This window comes from Silurus aristotelis (genome assembly GCF_946808225.1).
Source record: "Silurus aristotelis genome assembly, chromosome: 13".
Classification (NCBI taxonomy): Eukaryota; Metazoa; Chordata; class Actinopteri; order Siluriformes; family Siluridae; genus Silurus; species Silurus aristotelis.
The window spans coordinates 9,640,750-9,658,231 of NC_139586.1; the positions used below are offsets into that span (position 1 = coordinate 9,640,750).

The 17,482-nt window shown below is 38.2% G+C and overlaps 1 long non-coding RNA gene across 1 annotated transcript in view; it reads left to right on the forward strand.

Moving 5' to 3' along the window:
- The first annotated feature begins 2,457 nt into the window (after positions 1 to 2,457).
- LOC310735682 overlaps positions 2,458 to 17,482 on the forward strand; it is a 27,259-nt gene continuing 12,234 nt past the window's right edge. Inside the window, exon 1 of the long non-coding RNA XR_014536354.1 lies at positions 2,458 to 2,496. This is a non-coding gene — a long non-coding RNA (uncharacterized lncRNA). The remainder of the gene's footprint in view (positions 2,497 to 17,482) is intronic.

The following is a 17,482-nucleotide window of genomic DNA, read 5'->3' on the forward strand; positions in this document are numbered from 1 at the left end:
CACACAAAACATTACTTCAGACATTTTTAGTGAAGTAGCAGTGTGTATGTACTCTAGCCACAAGCCAAGCTTTCAAATGTTAACTTTGATAAAAATCAAGTTTTATCACAAACAATTTTGTGATCAAGTTTCTAGACAAAACCAATTTGGGCAGTTTAACAGCAGTAAGATCCAATTTTGTGTCTGTCTTCAAACCTACCTAGTTGAACTGGTTTCATCAGCCTGCAGTATTAAAGATCACACAGGAAGCCAAAGTTGTTCAACTGCAACTTTCGTAATTGAGCCAAAACGTTGTCACAAATCTAACACCGATCACTGCCCTTTTTTCAACACAATGGAAATTGGGCTAAACCAAACAGAACACTGCACTACCTTCATGTTACACTGCAACTGCAACATTTTAGCATGCCTATTTCTTGTTTTGTCACCATCACAAACTTAAAAAAAATACATTGAACATTATGAGTCATCAAAGAAGAAGCTATTTAAAAGAAATAGCTGTTTGTATATACTTACTTTCGAATGCAGATATGGAAAAATATAGCATTAATATTTCCTCTCAGTCATATTAGGTTAATTTTTGCCAATGAAATGATGCCATGGGAGGCTAATTGGAGGTACAAGCAATAAAATCTTTTTGAAATAATCTCAAATGTTCAGGTCAAGGGCCAAGTGAGTGACATAGTATTGTGATGGTCAAAGGGTCAAGCAGACACGCCGGTGCTGTTTTATTTATTTTAGTATCCACGTTGCACTACGGACTTTAATTAGCTGATGGTCTACATGTACTTAACAAAAAAATAATAGGCATCACAATTTTAATGCTAAACAAAACATATTATTATGAAATAACAAATCACCATAGCTTTTCTTTTGCCAATTATTTCTTGGAGAGTGCAACTATTTAGAAATCCTAGGATTTCAGAGACAGTTCTGCTGAGTTTGCAACATTTGGAACTGAATTTCAGGCTTCTTTCCACAAGGCAAACATAACTAGATTTGAAATATGTCTAGTACTCATCTTACCTCAGATCACAAAAAGGTACTTCACTAAATCTGATTAAATACACAGACTCTTATGCACTCTTTATTCAACCTAAACTACAGTCATTTCCTGATATATAATTATGTCATGCACTGTATTTGCTAACTAACAGAGCTAGCCAGCTAACATGGCAACTATGAAGCTTGGCTGCTATGCTGCTTCTTTAAAATGTAATGCATGCAGTAATGTATATTAGGGCAGTGGATTATTGAAATAAACTATAATAACCTGTCTTAATGAAGCACAGACACAATAATATCAATGCAGTCTTGGATAAAGAATCAGGTTAACAGTTACTGGGCCATAGTAGTGAAAGCTACATTATCATTAAAGGAAATTGCCTTCCTGAACCTTTGCTTGTAAAGCATCATGATAGAATAAACTGTAGGTCACGATGTTAGAGTAAGCTTTAGTTTAGAGAAAGGCTCTTGTGGGTGCCGAGAGCCTCCCCTCCTCCACTCCAAACAAAAGTGTTGGCTGCCTTGGGGAGCTCGCAGTGGTAATACATCATCTATATTTTAAAAGAGCGGGCGGAGAGGAGGCGGGGGAATCTCCATCTTAAAGGCACAGCCTTCTCCTCGCTGACCCAAATTCCTCTCATAGCTTCAACAAGAGAGCAGAGGCGAAATGTAATGTTTTGTGTTGAGAGAAACCAGCATTGCCAAAACACAAATCACTTAAAGACTGACGCCGTGGTATTTGTGGCAGCCTCCTTTGCCGGGGTTTCACTTTTAACTGTTGGAACAGACGTGCAAGAAAAGGCACAATCCATCATTACTTTGTAGAAACACATAATCACTGAGTTTTCTATAAATATGTCTTATTGTGTTTTTACTGGGTTTTGCCAAAATTGCCATTACTGTTAATAATGAACTGGACTATGTTTCCTGAAATTTCAGAAGCACATTTTAGAGTTTATGTGATCCATACCACTGAAATACTTCATGTGGATGTGTACAAAGTGCTCATTATATATGTTTTTCTCAAGATTTTCCCAGACAAATTCACCCCATGTTAAATCTTGTCTGGGCATGCACTGTAGCTAAGGTGATAAATAAAATATATGACGCTCACGTGGCTCATCCGGTGTGTTCCGTGACAAATAGAAGATAATACTTGTGAAAACATTTGCTCTCCAAGAACCCGAAAGAGCACCGAGTTCAGCCAAGCACATGTCTGCATTCTGCACATACATTTCCTGACACTTGGGCCAATTCTTGTTCAAACAAGATGGGTGTGCCAGGTTGTTGATATCCTAACTAACATTCTTCAAACTGCTGAACTTGACACATACTGACACATCAGGTTATTGTTCAGGTTTAGTATGTTACACCGACTGTGTATCTGAACTCCTGTGCTCAAGTTATTTTCAGTTTTATAACAAATGTGATTACATAAACAGCACTCTCATTTTTCGAAGAGATAAAGGTTGGCTAATTTCATGGTGTTATGTGAGTTTTTCTCAGTTTTTTCTTATTCTCGTACAGCAGAGTAGAAGCAGGCTGGGGTGACCTTAGTGGAAAGGATGGCAGAGTTCCAGAAAAGCATCTTATACCCTCCATAAAAGCTCTGATTAAAATAGAAGTCAGCAGGCTGTGGCTGTGTAGTGGGGGATGGGCAGCCATGTGCTTGTGTGTGTGTGTGTGTGTGTGTGTGTGTGTGTGTGTGTGTGTGTGTGTGTGTGTGTGTGTGTGTGCGCGCGCGCTTTGGTAAAAATGTGTGTGTGTGTGTGTGTGTGTGTGTGTGTGTGTTTGTGTGGGGGGAGAGAGAGAACGGAAATGTGTTTTTCCCCTCCCTCGCTCTCAGAACAGTCTGCATGCTTTCTCTCATTATGCCGGAAAAATGAGCAACAACTGTGTCTGCACCACCTTACAGCAAAGGAAATAGACACACACACACACACACACAGCTGGTGTGTGTGTGTGTGTGTGTGTGTGTGTGTGTGTGTGTATGTATATATATATATATATATATATATATATATATATATATATATATATATAAATATAAAAGGGGTGTAACGGTACACGTATTTGGGGCTTTTGTTCGGTGTTACCTCAGAAACGTATTAACTGGTGGACCGCTTTGTTTAGTCTCCGCCTTTCACTTTGAGTGCATTTAAAAAAATATTTATTATTAAACTTGACACCATATACAACAATGCCAGGGTATAAAATAGAAACTAGAGTTAGCACAGTGTCACTGTGGCTACTCACTCCGTACCGGAAATAAAATTTGTATAGAGTAGCCGCTAACCTACTATATAGTATAGTATATAGTGTAGGACATTTTAATATGATTTATAGTATAGTATAAGATAGTATATAGTATTGTATAGCATAGAGTGTCGTATAGTATAATATGGTATATAGTATAGTATAGAATAATACAGTATATAGTATAGTATTGTATAATATATAGTGTAGTATAGTTTAATATAGTGTATAGTATAGAATAGTATTATATGGTTTATAGTATAGTATAGTATAGTATAGTATAGTATAGTATAGTATACTATACTATAGTAGTTAGAGTAGCACAGTAAAGTAGTTAGTGTAGTATAGCATAATATAGTACAAGATAGTATAGTATTTTATAGTAGTTAGTGTAGTATAGTGTAGTGTAGTATATTATAGTATATAGTGTAGTAAAGTATTTTATAGTAGTTAGTATAGTATAGTGTAGTATATTATAGTATATAGTGTAGTATACTATAGTATATAGTGTAGTATAGTATAGTATTTTATAGTATTTAGTATAGTATAGTGTAGTGTAGTATAGTATAGTATTTTATAGTAGTTAGTGTAGTTAGTGTAGTATAATATAGTATAAAATAGTATAGTATAGTATAGTAAAGTATATAGTGTAGTATTGTGTATGTTCATGCAAGATGAATTTGTATTGTATTGTACATTCACATAACAAAATACTCCCATACAGCATAATTACCTTCTAAAATTACAATAGATAAATATAAAGTGAATGCAAATCATTTAACAGTAAAGAAGAAACAGTATATTAACACACAAATGTGTCACACAAGTGTTTAATAGCCCGCTCACTACTGCTTTTAGACAAACATTACGCAAGAGTTTTACGCTAAACCTTTTTTTTTTTTTCCGGTACACAGAAACGTGCCAACATTTTTGTCTGAGCTAATCGCACTTACTGTACGTTAAAGATATCACAGATTGAGATTAGTAAAAAAAAACATGGTGTGTTCCTTTAAGGCTATTGCCTACATGCAGAGCTATTTTGTTCTCTGTTCCTGAGTAAAGCGCAATAGTAAACTCTGCTCACACGCCCTCATTTGACTGAATTCCAGAATGTCTTTATTTACTCTGCCACTCGGCTCTGATTAACTGGCCCTCGTATGTTCCCTGTTTCCTAACAGTCTGTTCAGATATTACAGGTTTAGGTGTGTGTGTGTTTTTTTTTCTTTCAATGTGACCACCACCATTTGTAGTCCCTGCACACACACACACACACGCGGAAATGTGCTGATAAGTCTCTTTTTTCATCTCCACTCAATACTCTCGTTCAAGTTTGCCAAAGAAGATTCCTATCGTCCATAGTAACTCCAAAAACAGAGTATAGTATTACCAAGAGGAAATGAGAAGGGAGGAGGCACAAAATGGTGGCCTGAGTGCTGGATTATTTTAGATATGGAAGTGAAAACACGAGGCATGACCTAAGCTGACACTTTCTATAAGAAGGGAGGGCTGTTCCTCCTCTGGGTTATCACAGTGTTATTTTATATACATAAAAACTTTATATACATAAAACTTCCTTGTTGTTGTTGTTGTTGTTGTTGTTGTTTTTTTTTTTTTTATTAATGCAGATTATTATTATTATTATTATTATTATTATTATTATTATAATTAACATTTGAGAACATCAACAGTTTACATTTTTAATACAATTTTAAACAAAAGGCCTGCTTGTTTATATAAAATATATATTAACATTTGATAAAATTTTATAAAAATAAACTACAATAAATTTGTTAGACCCCATTTGAGTAATATAAATGTGTATGTAAGTGTGTGTCTTTTTCTAAAGATATGATTTATTTAACTGTTCTGCTTATTTCAGCTTTAACAAATATACTAATTCCTTCCATCCTTCCTTCATTCACACCCTCGATATGCGGAATTGTCAGGATTTTTTCCTTCTAAGAGAAATCCTTAAAGGTGGACATTAAATGCCAAAGAATCCATAGTGCTAGCGTTAGCCGCTAGCTACTTCCTGGTTAGCGGCTAATGCTAACACGCAGATGCTAATGCTAAACGCAGATTCTAACTTTCCGCACGTAAACGTGTTGCATTCGGTACGAGTATGTGTACCGTTACACCCCTTATATAAACTCTTACTATACTACACTGTATTCTATACTATGCAATACTATACTATGCTATCATAGCAAATGTAGGATTTCATTGAACGTTTGATCTGACAGTTTTATTGCGATGTTTATAAAATCTACAACGTTGCTGCAACAATTGTAGTTGTAGGAAAATAAGCAAAAGATGTTTCTTGATGTTATTCATTCATTAAGCTTCAGGCACCACATTATTTGTCTCAGGGTCTGAATCCAGAGCCTATTTAGGAAAGACTGGGCAGAAGGTCATGCTGGATAGAGGCACTATCACGCATCATACACCACACATTAGAACACTTATTCATACCTATGAACAATACATGCATATGTGTTTATGGAAAGGTTTTCCCAGAACCCAGAGGAAGTAGTCTTGAACACATTGGGAGAGTATACAAAATGCCACAGAACCTAGAATTGGACTGGGAAACCTGGCACTTGTGACATGCTAATGTAGTATTGTAACTGCCTCACATTGTTTGAACCCATCAGATAAGATTCTGTTAATGTTTTAAGTGATCTATCTGAATTTATATTTGATTAGATAACATATCTCATGTCTTTCTGTAGAGCTTCTTTTAATAATTATTGCAGAAACGCATGGACTGTTGATAAGTGAATTGGTAGGTATACAGTTCTGGGAATCTTGGTGCTATACAAGCATGTTCAAGGTCAGGGATGAGAGAGTGAGAGAGAGAGAGAGAGAGAGAGAGAGAGAGAGAGAGAGAGAGAGAGAGAGAGAAAACAAGTGTGGTGACTCATCATTGGTGGACTCACACGCACACTGACACACACACACACACACACACACACACACACACACACACACACACACACACACACACACACACAAACTCTCACACACATTTATATCTGACCTTGGCGCAAGGCTTCCTCAGGGACATCACCCCCCTCCATCTCCCTTTCCAGCTCCGACCGATGGTTGCCAGGCAGCACACTGACAGACTCCATCTGTGAGAGCTGGTGAAGAATCGATTAGTGATGAGCACTCTGTATCACTTGTCTGCTGTTTAGCTGCGAAATAATAAACCAGACTCTCATTCTGCTGTTGACATATCCAGTCCTTTTACTTGCCAAGAACAAGGTGTACCAACGGTCAAAATGAAATCTAGCAATATAAAAGATAAAGGATAAAAATATACAGCCTGATAATATAACAATAAACTGATCGGGGATGATAGGCCTACATTCAGTGAGCTTTTTATTAGGAACACCTGTACACATACATATTCATGTCGTTATCTTAGCAGCCAATTATGTGGCTAGCACTGTCTGGGAATATTCTTATCAACCTTTACAATGGAGGAAAAATTTGATCTCAGTGATATTAATTGATGGTTTCAGACGCATTGGTTTGTGTATTTCAGTAACTACTGATCTCAAGCATAGAAAGCATGCCTGCCTCAGTGCTCAGTGCTTGCCGAATTGAAGTGCTTACATATGCAACAATTTCTGTGCACTAACATTTCATTCCTTCATATTTGTATGAGCAGAATTGATGGCACCTTGCTCTTATTTTAATGACCTTGTTTGCTTATACTGTTTTGTGAACTCTGTGGTGGTCGGTCCCCCTCACACTGTTAAAAATAGTGTTTAAATGGCATACGCTGTTTTATCAGGGGGTAAGAGGATGCCATAATAACTCTTCTTGCTATTTTACCAGAGAAGTGTTGCTTTGATCATTTCTAAGCATAAAATAAGCTTACATCACATCATATTGTATAGAATTGTTCATATTAAAGCACAAGGAAATATTCTGATCAGACAGTTAAATACTACTATCTGTATCAATGCATTTTTATTTATTACTTATCGCAGTGTTTAGAGGAAATCTTAAAAACAGAGCGCTAATGTGTTTGCATTAGCAAACAACACAGTTTAGGCTCGTGTGCAAAAAGAGTTCCATAAATCTGTGAACGTCATGTAATAACTATTATTTATGATTTATTTGTATCCATTAGGATGTTCTCTTTAGGTTTTGCTGTTACTTTTACCATACATGTATTGGCCTCAGCTCCATGGGTTTTGTGCAATCCAATATTATCTTTGTCGCATTGACACTTTATTTTGGCTTGGATGAGCAAACTCAAAAACTCTTTTATTCTTTTCCCTGCGACCTTAAAATCAGGCAGAAAATCTCCCAACGTGATGCATAATGGTTGGTAAATGTATTCAGGTTTGTACAGCTGGATTTGTCCGTGCCTTAAGATAATATTGCTCATGTGTGTTTCAACACTGGTGTGTGCTGTTCCCTGTGACTCACGTCACTTCTCATGCATTAATGTAACAAAAAATATGCATGCAGGCAGCCTACGGAAGGTGTGGGCGGACAGACAATGGTTTAATCAAATGCCGAAGGAATTAGCACCTCCTCTTTAAGAACAGTAAGACCTCGAGCATTGAGGCAAAGCAACACCATGTCTTCATCAGCTTTCGTTTTCAGTCTTTAGTGAACAAAATCAGTGAAAATTGAGGAGCGATTAGGATTCCTGCAGGCCAGGGTTTTTTACAACCGTGGAGGAGGGGGGAAAAGATCATTCAGCATGCATTCAAAAGGGAGTGGCAGGATCAGCCTCCAGTTTCCTGAAGCTTATTTCAAGTTCCACAGGCATAAATCTGGACCTGATTAAAGTCTGTGTGTATTATGGTGAAACTAAAGACATGCTATGAAATATAAGGCAGCTTTCACCGACGGATTCAGCCTTTGACACAATGGGCTGGTGTTCCAGACTTAAGCACCCTAGGATTTATGTTAAAACGATTTCAGAATGGCTCTAATACAACAATCACACATATATGGCACTGATGATTTCTTGGACTGCAATTCTAACTGATGTAAGAAGCTACACAAATACTCTTTAAAAAAAAAAGAAGAAAGAAACGTCAGATATATTTTATAACGTTATAGCAGGCAGCTTGCAGAAAGCAAAATAGAGCATTTCCCTCGTGATTGCTTAAAAACGGTTGTGTAAGGTTTAAAGAGGACGCAATCTTGCGCTCTATTTTTGGCCGTGAAATTGGCAGTGAGCAGTGTTGGTGATGCTCCTGCGTTGTCTGACTGCCTGGATACAACTTAGCCAATCAGAACCAGTGCCAACGTTTCCTTAGCAACAGTGTTGGTGCCTGCTTCAAATGAAGCTACTTTCTCTGATGAAAATCAGAGCATGCATTAAAATAAAAACAATTATAAAAAAGATGGATCCATTTGCTGAATGTGCTGTGCATAAAGTGGTCAAATACATCCTAGTCTAATACCAATGATTATCAAATGGAGGATACAGTTTGAAGGCATTTGTCGGATCATGTTGGGCCTCAGGGAGCTGAAACAATCTTGGTGAAAATATGTGAATCAGTCGAGCCTGTTGATATAAGCGACAAGCAGGCCTTTTATGCATCACAGTATTTCCTGTTGAAACACAGCCGGTTTATAATGAAAGATGAAAGAGGGAGGAGGTGGGGCTGCTCAGAGCTGAGATCAGACGAGGTCATTCCACCATGCCTGAATTAATCACAGAGAGGGGAGAGGGAGACGGAAGCACGGGTGGGGGATGGGAAACATCAAGCGGCTTTGCCCATATGTGCGCATGCCAAAGCATTCCAACAGCTTGTGAAAGTGATTCCATACAAATAAGGACCGGTTACTTGTAGTTTCATGGGCAGATATGATCTCTGATTAGATCTCAGTTATCTATGATGGAAAAGAAGCCCTCATCTAACGTGAGTGTGCCGTGATCCGTAATGGAACACATTGGGGCTATAGAGCATCCACAAGCCATCAGATTCAATCAGGAAAAGCTGTGAATTCAAGCATTAAGCAAAAGGTGTATAGCGCTTTAAACAATGGACTTTGTCTCAACGCAGCTTTATACAAATAATGAACAAATAATAGTAAGCGATAATAAAGTTTAAAACGATATAATGTATAATTATAAGTATGTCCCTAATGAGCAAGCCAGTGGAGACTGGGGCATCTGTGAGATGTTAAAGTATGTGCTCGACAGTATGCACAAGAAATACATACTATTATGCATAGTATCCATGTAAAGATTTTTTTCAGGGGTATCAAAATGAATCTTTTCTAGGTTGCCAAAATGGCTAGAAAATAGCCATGATGTGGCAACATGCACATGGTACAGCTGTGTTAATATTTTTCTATTGTTGTAAATGGGTGTTTGTGTACATGTGTGTATGTACATGGTGCTCTGCAATAGACTAGTGTCTTATCCACAGTGTATTTCTGCCTGGCACCCATGACCATGAACAATTCCAAATAGATAAATTAATATGGAATTTCGCAAAGGATAATTTCATCATTTTGAGAGATTGAGTCATGCATGATAAGATTTATCTCAATTTTTTTTCTTTTTTAACACAAAACTGACTCAGAGTAAAAGGGTTCATGGTTCAATCCTGATCATTACTTCACATGAGTTTGCAGTGTGCAGTGTTGGGCAGAAACGCGTTACTGTAACGCGTTACTTTTGACAGTAACTAATACTGTAACGCATTACTTTTTAAATAAAGTAACTTTGTTACCGTTACCGTATGGTGCGGTGTCCGTTACTTTTTTAATGAATTAATTTTGGCTGAAGTGTAGACTACAGTCTAACCTGTTTACAGCAGCGACGCATTGTAGGATTGGAGGATGAACCACTGTAAACACGAAGACGAAGAGAACACAGTGTAAACACGCACTGTAGGCGTGTCTCCGTTTATTCAAGTATGTGCGGCAGTAATAGCGAGTCGAGGCGAGAGCAAGACGAGTTTCTCAAAGTGGAAATATGCTCATTATTTCACTTTAGTTGAGCATAAAGACAAAAAATTTTAAGTCAAATGTAAGCTGTGTCTTTCTGGTTCGAAGGTCGTATCTACTGAGATAAACAGCAACTCCAATCTGTCTAAGCTCCTCCATGCCTCAATGAAGCTAGAAGCTAACCCGGTGTTCTGTTGTACATTGTTGATAGTTTTCATACTTCAGCTGTGAAAGGAACATTTTTAAAAGCTCAACACAACAGATTTCATGATGCAGAAGCCACTTTAGTTTTTGATTGTAAATATAATATTCAGCGTGTTTTGTTATTTATTTCAGAAATCCTTGTGATATATTCAGTTTGTGCTGGTCTGACTTAAATAAAATGGTGTTTAAAAATGACTTTGTGTTTAAGTCAGTTTTGTGTTTGTATAGACCATAACGCATAAAAGGGCATTAATGGAAACATTTAAGAATGTTCTTTAAAAAAGTAACTAAAAAGTTACTTCTAACAGTAACGCATTACTTTTTAGTGTAAGTAATCAACAAGTTACTTTTTGAATGAAGTAACGTGTAACTGTAACTAGTTACTATTTCTTAGTAACTAGCACAACACTGGCAGTGTGTGTGTGTGTATGTGTGTGTGTGTGTGTGTGTGTGTGTGTGTGTGTGTGTGTGTGCGTGCTATGTGATGAACTGGCATCCCATCTAGGGTGTATAATCCCCCCTCATGCACAGTGTTCCCAGGATCCACTGAGACCCTGACCAGGAAAAAACATTCACATAAAAAAGAATGAATAAACATTTACAGAAAACTTGACGCGTATGTGCTGAGATAGACACACACACAAAATATTTTAGAAATGGTCCTAAAACAGCAACCGGTGCTTTCCTACCAAGCGTATACCCTTGTAAGTCTCTATTTTTCTTTTTCCCTGCCTGGGGATTCCTTTGTTGTGTGTGTGTGTGTGTGTGTGTGTGTGTGTGTGTGTGTGTGTGTGTGTGTGTGCGTGTGTGTGTGTGTGTGTGTGTGTGTGTGTGTGTGTGTGTTTGTGAGCATGTGGGCCATACAATGCAGTTCACTCACACAGGCAACCATGTCGCAGCGGCTTCAGTGAAAGCAGATAGGGTAGCAGCCTTTCCCTCAATCCCTCCCTCCCTCAGTATACCATAATCTCCCATCCCCCTCTCTCCTTTATGCAGATAGCTATGCTAAGAGACAGCAACAGAAACAGAGATGGGGGAGGAAGAGAGAGAGAGAGAGAGAGAGAGAGAGAGAGAGAGAGAGAGAGAGAGAGAGAGAGAGAGAGCGAGCCCTTTCACCTACATTCAGCTCAGGCTTAGTTTGTGTAGTGCAGAGCGGTTTTTGGCTGAACATTTTATAGATATTTCCCTTTTGCTCTGAACACTCAGTTGGTTATAAAGAGAGAGGAGAGTGCTTGTTTCAAAACACACACAATCATTGATCCAGCACAAAAGAGATGAGGTCTGATTTTTATTTCAGTTTGAAAAACAACACTATCTCCAGTGTCCCTGTGGCCATCTTTTCAGCAGGGATATGTTTGTGTGTTTGTGTGTGCGTGTGTGCACTATCTAGCCATGTGGAAGATATAGAATGTCACATGACAGAAAGCAGCAGACAAAATGGCGATATCTGCCTCATGGAGTGCTAAGACATGAGCACAGTCTAGTAATGAATACTCACAGTACTTGTGGTTGATGTGTCTTCGCAAATTAGCATTTTTTATTTGTGTTTTATTGCCTTAAATGGTTTTCTCTGTGCAATAAAGAATGGAAGACATTATTTTGCCCTGCGATAGAACTGAAGGGAGAAGGTACACACAGAGCAATCCAATTCACCACTTTGAAAGACACAGAATAGAGTCCGTAAACCCTGCCTGGATAAGAGATACCAAACATCCATCCTTGAAGCCAGGCAACAGGAACAAATCTTAGGAACCCTACAGAAGAAAAACGTAGCTTCCAATCCTTTTAACCCATGACCTCATTTGACCCATGATGAAGGGTGGGGATCAGGTGCAGTGCCAAGCAGGCAAAAGTCATGTGATGGACAATGTTAAAATGATTAGACCATTTGAATGGAAACTGCTAATGGGGAAGTAAAATGTCATTGCAGAGAAGTTGAATGTAGGATACAGAAGGAGCAATGCAGCTTCTGCCATAAGTTTATGGATTTAGAGAAGGTATATGATTATGACATTAATCCTTGTCTTTATTTATGACATTAAGCCTTGTCATTAGGGCTGTTCAGCTTAGTATCTATGATGAGGATGCTCACTAAGAGCCTTGGGGTAGAGATTCTGCTCCTCTGAAATGAGAGGAGCCATTTGAGGTGGATTAAGCACGATACAAGGATAACTGTGGTCTGGCATACAAGGTTTTTCTCACTGGCTGAGAACCCCCAAAATGATGTACAGTTATACCTGATTAAAATTTGTCCTGTATTCCAAAAAAATGGTTGGTTGAACATTTTATATCATGGCTCCAAGCCAGAATAAGTGAAAAAGCAAGCAATAAGCAACCCAGTTTATGTCATTTAACTGGCAGAACACCATATCTGTTATTGTGGATAAGGTGTGCCACCAACTCTGCTCCTGACTGATTTCCCAACTGACCCTTTTCCCTGATTAATGCACTTCTCACTGGTTTCCCTTCTTTTATACAAGGTGTCACAGCCAATAAGGAAGAAACCTTGAGAGGAACCCGACTCCAGAGGCAACCCATCCTCATCTGGGTTGCACCGAATGTCCATTTATTGCACATATACGATGTTGCGGGGTGCAGTGATGGTGATCAGAAGCGAACTGAAGTCCTGAGTCAATGTAGCAGTCAGTTGACATTAACTACAGTTTAAATCCATCCTCAAAGCGCCCGCACTTACTCCGGAATTTCATGGAACCACCCAAGGCGTTGATGAGAAACCGTCCCAAGATTGGTCTCCAATCGAAGAAAACACTATCCAGAAGCGGGAAAATCCACTGAGGGAATAGGGGCAGGAACAGTGGTCACTGGAACCTCAGGAGCATGTTTAACATGACCGAGAGAGAGAGAGAGAGAGAGAGAGAGAGAGAGAGGGAGAAGGAGAGAGAGGGAGAGAAGTGGGGTGACAGGAAAAGAAGTATATGGATTATTATGTGTCCTTATTGTTGTACGAAAGGACTTCGTCAAGACTCGCTATGGCAGCATAGCTAAAAGTGAGAACCAGGTAACACCGACATCAGGGATCTCTGGGATAAGAGACGACCCACCACACCACCGTCAACAAACCTGAGTGAACGTGTGAGAGTGAGCGGACGACAGCATACAAATATCCCAGTTCACCAAACACTCTATATCCATGGTCCCTCCAGATCTCCTCCTTTACCCTCAGAAAAATCTACTGATAAAAGGCTTGACTAAATAAATACGTTTTCAACCTCGACTTGAACACTAAGTCTGAGTCCCGAACACTGATTGGAAGGCTGTTCCATAACTGTGGGGCTTTATAAGAAAAAGATCTGCCCCCTGCAGTAGTCTTCATTATTTGAGGTACCAACAAATAGCCTGCACCTTTTAATCTAAGTAGGTGTGGAGGATGATATTGGTACAGAAGTTCACTCAGTCATCCTGTATAGACAGATGGATGTGTATTATGGACATAACTCTGCAATGCTGTACTAAATCTGTAATGGCAGCATATACTTATCACTATGGCACTGATCTACTAGTCATCGGTTCATAATCAACAACCTTTTGATAAGGATAGTCATGGTTTAGAGTCCTGTTTATATATACAAACACAAAAACAAATCACAAAAAATTTATTAATTGCCAATACATGTACTATGTCAATTATTTACTTATTTGCATTTAAGGTGTCTCGCAAAGGAGGTGACATAAATTAGTTTGCTACAAAAAGTAATATTGGCTCCATGGGTATATTCACTAATGGCTATATATCATAGACAGACACTTTCATTTACTAATTTATATTTATCAGACAGGGCATTAGTAAGATGCTATTATAGAGTAAGAGTGGAATAGGTGTGAAACCTATGCAATGAGCTTGCTGCTTAGCTAATATTGTTAGGCAGTGGAGCGGGTCATTATAGAAGCATACTGAAGATGATGAATGGGAACAAGGCGATAGTGCCCGTTTCTCCCCTCGCTTAAAAGAGGGAAGTGAGTCAGCATTTTTTCCTTCACCCTGGAGAATAATTTGATTGTCTAGACCTGCTAGAGGCAAGCAATCAAGGACTGGACTCTGAAAGACATTTGTATTTGTATTACAAAGATAATAGGTTTAAAGGAGATATAGTATGAGTGTAAAAGATGCTAGTATAAAGTAAGGAGAACGCTGTCATTCATGATCATTAGATAAACAATGCTCATATCAGAACAGTTAAAATATATTGAGTGCACAGTTTGTAAATAGTCATCATTAATTAAACTTAATTAAAATATCTGGGCATGTTTGTATCGCAATGCAATTTTAGTTGTCATAATTGCTTTTGAACATTATAAATGTTATGCGTGCTGAATGACTGTCTATAACAAAGCTGCATAAATCACTTGATATACAATTTCATACATAGCATAAATAGCTGGCTCATATTTACAAGTAAAGCATTTACACTGAATCATCTGTTTTTCAGTAAAGCCTTTCTACTTGTCAAATAAGTTCTTAAATATAATATGCCCTTAAGCTCTTATACCTAATATATCTAACAGCTGACTGCAGCAGTATATACACTGTCTCTGTTTGTAGAACACTGTACTGCCCGTTTTTTCCTGGCAGCCTCTTTTTTTTCCGAACACCTGCTTGTTCTCTCCCAACTGTTCACTGGGATTCATTCAGCAAGTGTAATTTCACATCTCTTTTTGTTCTCATTATCCATGCAGCAGCAAACAGAAAAGATGCTGCATTTTCATTCTGAGGCTAACACTGACCAAACACATAAGCACAATTGAAGATATAAAAAGAGCATAAAGCCCATCATTATTGTTGTTTTATTCGCAGCATTTTTTAGACATACTCTGTGCAGTATAAGGTAAGATTTATCAAGTACAGAAAGCTTTGTAATAACAGTGCAAATACTTCTACCAATGTCCAACTTTAGAACTACTTTATTTTTCAGGGTTTTTCTCTGGTGTCTGATTATCTGACTGTAAAGAAAAGACACTTTGTTTCAGATTATTGTCTTGGTTGTCAAGGAAAGTGTATTATTTGGCGATTGCACAATTCACCCTAGGGACTGTATCGGTTTCTTTTTTTTTGGCAAAACAATTCTATTTCCATTCCCTTGACTTACTACTAAACACTTTGTCATTGGTCTGCTGGATGACTGAGAACCTTTACAAACAGATGGTCAGAGAGATTGCATACCAGTGAAAAGAACATGTAAAGCAAAGATGCTTAGTAATTCTGCTCCATCAAGATAAGGCAGCCACACATCTTCTCTACACTTTATGAATGCATGAAGCAGCAACTGTTGCTAAGATGAATGACAAACAACCAGGAGAAAGCAAACACACCGAAATGGAGCTCTTTGTGCACGGTGACTCGGTTAATAAATGCAGACTCTGTGTTGAAGTTAAGACATCGTTCATCTACCTTGACTTTTCTATTTGGCCTATACATAAATATGTCAGGTGGCCCAGTGAATGCCCTTACAATTTCTGAGTAGTGATGAGTTTGGGAAAAGCAGCTGCACACACATTCACCTCTAAGTGCTTGTAAATTAGGTCACAGTCAGGACCACATGGAGTGAAAATGAGAGATTGAGTCTCATAAGGGCCAGCGCAGGCTGCAGAGTTACAGATTTATCTGGGCCATGTGTTTGTTTTGTTCCAACACTAAATTAGGTGGCGAAGGGGAAGTCGGGAGTAACACATTTTTCAACACATAGTTGACCACTGAGAGGGAAATTCATGTAACGGGTTCAAGAATGTCCAGGACTCCGTAGTTCTCAGTTCTACATCTTATATTCTTCTCTTGAATGGAATAGGCTTTTTGTTTTAAACTGTACAGGAAACTCATTCGTTCAATCATTCAGCTCCAAGAACAGCTGCACCCATGTTAGATCCGCTTTTACTGTGAACACTGGACATGAAGTGATGCCTTCAATGGGCGTCAGTCAGTTGTAGGGAACAAAGCACACACACACACACACACACACACACACACACACACACACACACACACACACACACACACACACACACACACACACACACACATATATAAAACAAGGCTGCCCAGTGCCAAGTTCAGAAAAAAAGTAATAAAACTATTATTACAAAAGTATAGAGCAGAGAAAAATTAAACTGCTATCCTAGATTTAGTTTGACAAGAAAATGTTAAGTCCTCTATGGAAGGAATGGCACTCGGCAGTTGGACTGGAGGGCAAAATTCTCACCTTAGAACCATACATTGATTTTTTATAATGTCAAACACCCTAAGGCTGAAGATGATTTTGTGATTTATATCCATGACAGAAAAAAAGAATACATGAGTCTCAAGTTCTTACAAGTTTGTTCTTCATCCTGGTAGAGAGAAGCAGAGAAGGGCAAGATCAGGAAGTAAATTTACTTTGTCTGACCACATTTGATGCCCAGGTACGCCAAGGGGCCTTAATGACTCCCAGTAGGAAATAATTAACTTTGTGGTAGGAGTTAATGAAAGTGTGGTTCTAGTTATTCCATAGGGGAATGAAATTCATTTTATGCCTCCTCTAAAGCTTACTCTCGTATATTCTATCCAGTAAAAGCAAGCTGCTGCATTCCAAAGGGTTTTTTATGCCTAACCGCTGTTGAAATTCAAACCCTGGACTCAAGATTTACGCATTTTGGTTGGAAAATGTTCTCTCAGTTAGCTAAAAAAAACAAAAGTACATTTTAAAAGATATAACCTTGTTTTGATGTAAAAAACAAACAAACAAACAAACAAACAAACAAACAAAAGCATTAGAATCAGAAAAGGTTCTAGACTAAGATATCTGATGAAAATAAATCTTGAATGTTGGCCACAAGTTTTTGGATTGAATACAGAATTAAATAAGAATAATGTGTGCAACCAAAAACATAAAATGTACTGAATTAGAAAAGTGTATACTATGAATAATTTATGCTTTCATCATGTTAAACGAGACAAAGAAATCCTAGCTCAAAAAACGCACACACAAACAACACACACACACACACACACACACACACACACACACACACACACACACACACACACACACACACACACACACACACAGACACTTACTGTAAACGATGTTTA